The sequence below is a fragment of the Pelecanus crispus genome, chromosome 12 (assembly GCF_030463565.1).
Source record: "Pelecanus crispus isolate bPelCri1 chromosome 12, bPelCri1.pri, whole genome shotgun sequence".
In the NCBI taxonomy this organism is placed as follows: domain Eukaryota; kingdom Metazoa; phylum Chordata; class Aves; order Pelecaniformes; family Pelecanidae; genus Pelecanus; species Pelecanus crispus.
The window spans coordinates 9080129-9090098 of NC_134654.1; positions in this window are offsets into that span (position 1 = coordinate 9080129).

The window sequence follows — 9970 nt, forward strand, 5'->3', positions numbered from 1 at the left end:
CAGAGCCTCATGTGACAGGAAGCTTATTAGAGACCCTGTCTCTCATTATTTTGTTTTTGCTTATAACTTCCCAGCATGAATATTCAATATTGCAAAATAAAGCTGTTTCCTTCACAGACCATCCAGAATGGAGAAAGAAATTGGGCCAGACATTCCAGATCCTGAAGAAATTGGTGCCTGTGGAGCTATGGATTTCTACCAGCAAAACATCTGGCACAAAGTAACATTAAACATGAATAACTTGCTTCTCTTTCCTCTTACCATTGGTGTGAGGCAAGAATAATTCCACTGAAGTTTGCTTGATGCATCAAGCCTGAAAACAAGGCAAAAAAGAAGAAAATCAGCCCTTTAAACATAGCAGGACATCTTAAAGAAATATAAATCAAAATATCCTATTTCCTCAATAGCATAAAATGTTACATTGTGAGATGGTTTGGTTGGTTTTTTTTTTTTGTTACTGCATGTGAAACAGTTGCTTCATAATATTTTGAATGCAACTTAGGAATTCCCATTTGATGCTCTTTCATGGCTTTGGTCATAGCTCCAGGAGTCAGAGTCTCTGCACAGGTAAATTTGGGCGATTCGCAACACTGTTCATCTGAAAATCCGCCCAGGAGTGGAGCTAAGTGTCCTAAGTCCCAGGAAGGGTAATGGGACCTCTGTGTGCTCAGCCCTTCTTAGCTGAAACAATTCCTAAAGTGAAAGGAGTTAATCTCAAACACCTCTAAATTAGGTGGTCCCTATGCATCAGCCCTTGATTCACCTCTGCTGTCTCAGTTATTGAAATGAAAAACATGAGCCTGTACTTCCTCATTGTGCCCAGCAGCGACATGTGATTTGGAAGGTTGCGGCTGTGGATCTCTTAAGTATGGGCACTTCCATCTGTTGTATGGTATCAGTCATACAACATGACAACAGCTCCCATTTCCCCTTCTCACTCCTCAACTCTGCCGGACTTTTTCTTGCACATAAAGCAGGACTGGCAGTGGGATCTGTCAGTGCTGAGCAGTGGGATACCATTCACTTCCCCTGGCAGGGAGGTCTTGCGTGGATGTATCCACACTAGGTCCCTATGGGGGGCAGAGATGTTTTATACAGACAAAAACTCCCCAACAGGGTTACACTCTGCAGACACATCAGGCAATATCTTTGCTAAGTCTCTGGATGACCACCCTTTCTTCTTTCTCCATCACCTTGAGGAGAGATAAAAAGCCTTTCAGGAAGATCTTAAGTCAGTGTTGCCGTTTCAACCCCACAGATGCCAAAGTGATTTTTATACTCTTTCTGCCCAGCTAATTGCCAAGCCCCAACAAAGGGACTTTAATGGGTTGCACCAGGCAATAAACCATCCTCTATTGGCTCTAGAAACAGGGAAGCAAGAGAGGGAATGTAAAGCTGGAACAAAGCACAGACCCAGAGCAGGTCCAAATACTTGCAGAAACTGATTTATCCAAAGATTTGATACCAGATGTTCTATTCAGACAACTTTAACAGAGCTCCATAGAACATTAAATGCTTCTCATGTTTTCAGTATTCAAACCACGCCATCTGGGCACTTCTGCCACAGGGCACAAACAAAACCCTGGGTAATATTAATCAATCAAAGAAGTGAGTTCTGCTCTGCAAGTCCAATATAAAAAGAGTAAGAGCAAACACATGCTAAGTTGTTTCTGGGAATGCTGAACACAACAGAGGAGCTGTCTTGGATTACGGCATTTCTAACTTATGCCAGCCCAAAGTCTGATTTTAGGGAGGATATATTAGTGGTATGTTACTACAAACATTGAGCTAAAACGGAGCACTCTGCATCTTTGATTAATAAATACCCTGTTCCTAATATACCAAACATCCTCGCTTCCTTGTTTACCTAGCGTTTCAATAGATTGTTGCACAACTACTAGTCCATGGAAAAGTTGCAAGTTTTGCTTGGACATCTATTGGAGTATCACTTCTTTGCAGATAATATTAATTTTTGCCTGTGCCCATTTTTAGCCTTATGCACTTCTTGTTGTCCTATTAGTTCCTTCTCTCTAGTCCACAAAAGCCTGTAGCCATACGTAATAAGAATTACTACTTATTGCACACTTCTGTACAAAATCTTTTTCCAAATCATTTTCCTTCTTGAAATCCAGGACTACCTACATTTGTCAAGCAATACAAGGCTGTGGAGACAGCCTTGGGCAGTGGCAGCTGAAGTCACTTCTCCCTTATTTTCTCAGCTGCCAGTGCAACTTCCTAGCCTCTTTTTGCTGATTCCACTCTGCAAAGGGGAAGGATTACAGGACAAGGGTCTGGCCCAATTTCTCTCTCTGCCGTAGCTCCTTCCCTTCATGGATTTCATTTGCATAGTTTTCTTGACCAGCCCCATCTATTGCCACCCCTACTTCCTCCTTGCTTGTGTCTTTTGCTCCCTCAATCATCAATAATTCTGACCCAGAATACAGCTCTTCTTTAAAAGATGTGATCTTCCAGGTTGTCTCATGTCTTCCTGAAAGCTTGACAACTTTGCCAGTCTTCTCTTATAAGTTCCTTCTATAACTGACTGTAGCCTCTTTTTATTTAGATCATGTGCCCCACCAGGTGTAGCTTGACTATGAGATGTGCAGAGATGCCTTTGTATCCACGCCATTGAGGTTTTCTGTATTTACTCTGATTAGACACTGGATGGTGCTCTTTGCACTTTCATGCCAGCAAAAGCACTTTCAAAGCAAGCAAACTCCCTCTTCTCATGAGACTTGTAAAAATTCCCTAGGGTCAGATACAGTTACATGTCTAAGCCTCTAAATCCTGTGGGAAGAGCATGTTTTGACTACACAGAATGTAGCTGAAGCTGCAGTGGAAGAAGCTCAGCTAGGTAAGGACAAATGCCAAATAAAATGTCACTGCCTATTACACACAAATCTACCTAGTGGCTTTCACATTCCTCCTCAAATATTTTATTTGCTAATTGGTTCCTTATCAATGTTTCCCATAGCAACAAAAGAGATGTAAGTGGCATAAAGTAGGCTGAATGACATTATGTCTGCATGTAAATGTAACTCAGATTGTGCATGGAGGAGATGATCTGAAGGAGGTTAACAACGTAATGTGAAACCTCCTGTGGTCTCAGAGAAGGGAGCTTCTTAATGCTGCATGAATGGTGAAAGAGTAAGGCAGGAAAGCATATCTCAGCAGCAAACATTTTTGAGAGAATCAAGCTGAGATTCTATAGAAAATGAGTTCATTTCATCTTTTTACCTGCTAAGAAGTAATTCATTTTACAACAGATGTTTGTCTTCAGCTATTTTTCAAAGAAGGTCACAAGCTTTTTGATATTTTTAAAGGTGTGATGAATAAACAAAGGAAATATACTTTATGGCAAAAAAAGCTACAGGGAGATAGGAGTTACACTTTTGGGTTTTTTCCCCCCTATTGCTGACTTTTGTGTACCTCCAGGCAAATCAGGCTCTCTCTCTGGGTCTTCCCAGCCTGTAAATCTGACATAATTTCTTCGCTTCTGGCTCTACTAAAAGGCTCTTTCTCCAGTGAAAGGTGCCATAGAAGTACAAAATATTTTGTGCGTATGAATCTAAGGGACGTAGCTCTGGAAAAGGCACTCATAAAATAGAGGCAAATAGAGAGACCATTGTAACACCTAGGAGAAATCGGGGAAAATAGGGAATAAAAGGATTCATACAGATGGGATGGCATTGATGAGAAACAGTTGGACTAGCTGGGTCTACCCACTGACCTAAGACGTGGGATTTAAACTTGTATTAACAAGTATTTGGGTTGGTCCACCTCTGGACATACAGGCATAGGCAGAGCCCCAGAAAAGGCTCAGGAATCACTGAAGAGTCCCACCTGGAGGAAGGCCTCAAGCTACGCTTTTGGATCTTCCAGCAATCCTACCTGGATTAAACTGTTCAGAAGGGTGGGCTTGTTCGGCTGAAGGATTTGCAAAGATGTGAAATCCTATGGCACCTCTTCAGCTGCCTGGTCCATTGTTTACACAAAGACTGCTCAGTCTTCTTGAGTATCATGTTCCTCTAAATATCTCCAAAGACAGTTCTGAAGGGGACATACTGAGAGTTAACAGTTGGATTAACAAAACACTCCAGAATGAGCACTGCTGTTGAAGTCTTAACATGGAAATCTTTTGGCTACATCATTTAATACAACACACATGGGATGATGAATTTTACCATACTTGCAACACTCCCTCTCTTAGCAAGTGGGCGTTGCAATCATCAGAATTTATGGGATATCTGATCTGCTTATGCCTCAGAGGAAGAAAATGGGATAAATGGCCCAATCCTGGAGATGTGATATGACTCACCTTTTTGATGTTAATGAACTGCTCTTCTCAAGATTAGGAAGTTGAATGCATGATATGCTACTACTAACATGGTCTGTTGTTTTGAAAAATACTACTACATGCAATACTTACATGCAAAACAGCCTCAAAAAGCAGAACCCCCTATTGTTATTTTAGCTTTTTTAAAGAAAAGTATAATATAATGAACAGCGTGCAAAACAAGAGAGTTCTCTCTGGGGTCCCATTACCCTTGTTGTCCCTGCTGCTGGATCATGTTGGGCTTTGCTGGGTGAGGTCTGATGAATGTGTGGTGACTGACATGGGCTTTGCTGGTGCCCGCTCCCCTCTACTACAAAATCCTGCACAATAACAGAGCTGGCAGAAGGACTGTGTGCATCCACACTTCAACTACTGCAATACGAAGTCCAGCATCTCTCTACTTAAATCACTGATGAAGGCAGATTTGGGCAAAGGCTAAACACTGCATGGCTAAGCACAATCCTACACTCCACTCTCTCCACTGTAACAGTTATCTCTAACACGAAGGTTTGCCAGAATATTTGCTGAACCCCTTTGCATCCTTCTTTGTGTGTCTGTAGACAGGTGCAGGTAACTTTGTTAATACAGGTATAGTGAGTCTGAATGGGTTATGGCATATTTTTAGATCCTGCAATGAAGGAGTGTGTAAGTACAAAGCAGTGTTGGTTTTGTGCCTCCCTGCAATGACAATTCTAATGAAGTATTGCTGATCAAGGTTACCCAAAAGACTATACTCTTAATGTGTCCTTTGTTATGCATACAGCATGAGTTTCTGATTCCTTGGTTATTTTGCAGTAAGAAAAATTGTTCAGTTTCATGGTACATCACAATATTCAATGAGCGTGCCCCTTGGGAACCCAGAGAGCTTTCAAATCTTAATATAGACAGCGTTCAAATGTGATCATTTGACCATTAATGTGCGTATATCTAGATTCAGGGCCAATGCAAGCACTTCGATTTTTGCCTGCCAAATTTTCATTTTTGGCTTCATTTGCTTCCCATATATTCAAAGAACTGTACCACATGGAATCCTTTAAACAATAGATGGGATAACATAATTTTTCAATTGCTCTTGAAAAGGTTTCTAACCACATAAAGTATTCCAGGGTTCGCTAAGAAGTTACCATTGCAAATAATGTAATTGTTCCAGACTGAATTCCTTGCATTCCAGAATAACTTTTGAAGCAAAGAGCATGACTGGTTTGGGATTTTTAACCAACCTCTTTATGGTAATACTTAGATGAATGTAAATTTTCTCCAAAACCTTTGCATTAAAAAGAAAGGACTAAAGCCTACAAACACTCATATTTGCAGAACTAATACTTAATGCTAATGACCCATCAATCTCAACAAAATGAAAATAAACGTTTAAACATTAGGAAACTCTGAACACTTTTTTATTTTAAACAATAAAGAAGTGAGAAAAACAGTAGACACACTCTGGCACACCTAGAAATATATAAAGTGCAAGCAATAAATTCTGGCTTTCTTCTTCTCTTTTGCTAGAAGGACAAGTCCGTTACTTGGCTTTCGAATGAAGCCAAGGCTTGCTGTCATGAGCAGCCAAGTCCCTCCTTCAAGATGTGTGCAACTTCTGCTTCCCTGGGCTTCACTTGGAATTAAGAACACTTCTGGTCATATGTTTACTCTCCACATTCAAACCATTCTTGTTGCATTCATCTAAAGACAATGTCATTTCATGGTTTGTATAATGAAGGAGACTGTTACCAAAATCCTCAGTGCGTAACACCTACAGGTAGAGTCATCTGGGATAGATGAGCTATTGCTCTTGAAATTAGTTCTCCTACTTGCTCAGGCAGAGGGTCCTCAGTTCTGCAATTTTCTTCCTCTATGAGTGCAGTGGAGTCTAGTCTTGGCAACCCACAAAGCCGCTTCCCAAATCTACCTTGTTACTCAGCTTTTTTGGATGAACTGAATTAAACAGTGGGTGGTTTATGAGATGAACTACACTGGGGAGCAGGGCCTGTAATTCACTGCATATTCCTACCATACGGGGCACAATGGAATCAAACTTCTTTGTAGCCAGTGGGCCAGTAAAGCAACATAAATGGGAAACAGCACACTTCTGAGGGTCTTTTTGATCTCCATTTTGATTCTGTGCTACAGGCCAGCTTCTCATTTCCCACACATCAGCCTGTTTCCACTGAATTCACACCAGATGTAGACTTGGCCTTGCAAGTCCAGAACTTTAGTTTATCTTTTTGAAGACTGTTTTTTGTAGAATCAGCTTAGCTGTCCTATAAAACAAGTATGTTTTACCGTTCAGAACTAAAGGAATTAGCTCTGTATTTTATTAGCCTCACTTCCTACGAATACAAAGCTTTTGCGATTATACTCTTCATAGGTTTGATCACAGCCCTGGCCCTCTGATCATCCACATCAAGGGACTTGCTGGAGTGTGCAGTGACTTCCCCCAAAGCTGTGTACTTTGCTGGAAGTTGTAGTACAACGTATGTAATTGGGTCTTGTCCTGACACAGAGTTGGGACATAGCCAGGGTAACTCAACCAGACTGAGGATCTGGGACTAGTTTCACAGATAAAGACAGCGATCATTACATTCTTCAAAGTCTAATGAAAATAGATGCTTTAGTTGAGGTTAAAGTGCCCCAATCAAAGGAAAAAAGAAAAAAAAAAAAAAAGAAAAAGCAAAGCCACACAAAGAGAAACATCTTTCTACATGCTCAAAAAAAAAGTAAGAAAAGTTTCATTTGGAACTTGGGCATTCATAAGCACTGAAGTCAGTCAACCACAAGACAGATCTATTAGGAAAACAGATTTAATTAGCTCTTTGGCTACTTGTTTATTTTATTTTCCTCAGAAAAAGAAAATACTTCTTCTCTCCTAGATGTGTTATGTAAATTACTTCACTATGCTCTTTGCAAACCAATAACCACAGTCCCCCTCAGTTTACTCCTGGTCTCCAGACAACCACCAAGTGTACACACTTACAGCTTGTCACTGGATGTTACTGTTTAAACAGAAGCTGCAAACTTATATTTTTTAGTAAGCCTGCAAGATTAAATTTCAGGCAGAGTGCAAGGTGACAGCTACTCCTCCAGCTTCTACTAACACAGCACACACTCTCCAGGAAGATGCATCTTCCATTCACTTGTGTCTGCTGCTTGTGGTACTGATGCTGAAAACACCCATGTTAGACTTCTAGGCCAAATGTATTTGATAAAAATGAATGGGATTCTAGGAGCACTATTAGTTCTGGAGAAGCATATTCCAGAAACAGTCTCTGCACACCTGCAGCTCTCTAGATCTGACCCATGTCTCACTGATTCATTAATACTGCGCTTGTCCAACATTTACAACCCAGGGATTGGAATTCAGGACTTTTGGTCTCTGCTGGTTCTGCCACTGCAATAGACCTGTTCCAATGACTGGAAACTGCTGTTAAACTTTGCTTACTTCTTTAAGGTTTAGCTGAGTCATATCGGAAAATCCTTTGAGATCAAGGCTAAGAACTACAAGTGATTAGAATTAAACGGGACATTTTGGGAGGCACATAGGAAGTTACCCATTTGTTCCAGGTTCCAAGACATTGTGAATAGATACTACATAAACCTTTGCCTCTGTCAAGTCCAATTACTGTCCAGAAAAAAAAGAAAAGATTAAGTAAGAACCATACCTAAAAAGCTAGTACAGCTTTAGATTGGAGAACAAGAAAGAAACAAAAAAGTATGAGCCCCTTGAGAGTTTTCCTATTCTTCAAACTACTGTGTAAGTCCCATTTAATATGTAAGCTCAGGAGTTCTGATGCAAATTTTGAAATGTTGCAATCCCAATAGTCAGTATTTTGGTGATGGAAGGGATATGATATTCATCCCTTAATAAGTGCTTATAGGTACAACAGATATCAAGCTTCATATTATCTTACTTTCTGTTTGCAGGAGGAGTGATGGATAAGGGTTTGATCCCGGATTGATCAAAACATGTGGGAGTTTTGCCTTGACATGAACAAGATGAAAGTAGCTGCTAATACGGGTGTTTTGGGATACCCATATGAACACACATGAGGACAGAGTTTCAAGAGCTCAGTTCCCACAGTTAGGACTAGATTTTCAAAAGGATTCATGCGTTGAATGCTTATAATATCCAGCTACTTCTAAAAGAGCCTAAGCAGGAGCTAAGAGATTTGGAAATGTACCTCAAGTGATAGATACTTAGTCCTTTGATCATTTTGTCACTAAGCCAGCAGTTCTGAGAGCAATCTGCAGCTCTGGGTTCTCCAAATGCCTCAAGTTGGGGAACACTGAAAAGTTAAATCTTCAGTTTAAACCTGCTTTTTACAACAGCAAAGACTGAGAAGATTTACCTCAATTGATCAAAATAGGCAAAACGTAAAGGATTAATTTTCAAAGACTGCCTATATCAAGTTTGTATTTGGTTTAACTGAGCAAAAATTTAATACGAAATGCAGAATCCTATGTCTTACCGTACCACCTTGATAGCAAGGCCTGATAAACTGCAGCAGCAAGTGAGGGGAAGGGTGAAGCCCATGAGACCCAGTTTAAAAATGACTTGATTTTTATGCAAGCTGTAAAAAAGGCAAGTTGTAACAGCCCCTGCCTGTAACAGGACTCGGTATCTTACTAACCAATCCAACACCGCTTTCTGTGTTTTTACATATGCCCAAAGGATGTAAACCTGCTATTTTATGGGTAAAAACCTGGGGTTTAGACACAATCTTCCAGTTAGGTGGAAGGATTATCTCCCTTCTCCATCAATACAGACCAACGCACCGTGGGTGCTGGGGAAGAGATCCTGTGGCTCGACAGGCTCCTTCTGCCATCCATCCCGGTCACACCTGCTTCCCTCCCTAGATTACACAGCAGAATAGGATTTTGTTGGTGTCACTTTAACCAATTCCCTTAATAATAAAGGCTAACTATACTTTCAGACCAGCCTAACTGCAAGGAGACCCAAGGATGTCTCTCGGGCCCGGGAAGGGCGGGGGCAGGGCCTCACCGCGGCCCGCCAGACCCCTCGGGCCCGCAGCCGGGGCCGGGCCGGGCCGGGCCAGGCGAGGGGGCAGGCGGCGGCTCAGCACCGCCCGGCCGGGCCCGCGCCGCGACCGGGCGCTAAAGCGAGCCCGGGGCGGCGGGAACCCCGCGGGCGCCTTCAGGCCCACCGGCTCCTCCGCCAGTCCGCCGCCGCTCCGGCCCTGCCCTCACGGGCGGAGGCTTCGGCCCAGCTCCCGCCGAGGCCGGCTCTGCCGCCGCTCTCAGCCGTAGGCTGACAAAGCGCCTCAGCATGGGGCCGGCCAGCGGCGGCCGGCCCGGGAGAAGCCCCCCTGCCCCTGCCCCTGCCCCCGCCGCGGCGGTGGCCAGCGCGGCCCCAGGCCTCCCAGCCCCGGTGGCGGCAGCCGGTCCCGTAGTCTCACCGTGGGCGCCTGCGCGGCGCTCCTCCTCCTCCTCCTTCTCCTCCTCCCGCCGGCGGCGGCCGCTGTCAGGATGAGGCGGAGGAGGCGGAGGCCCAGACCGGCAGCTCCCGTCTCTCGCCGGGGCCCCCTGGCGTAGCGGTTCCCGCTCCGACGCCGCGGCTGGAGGCGGAGGAGGCCGCGGCGGCGCCGCCCGCCCGCCGGAGCCATGGCGCAGCCCGGCCCG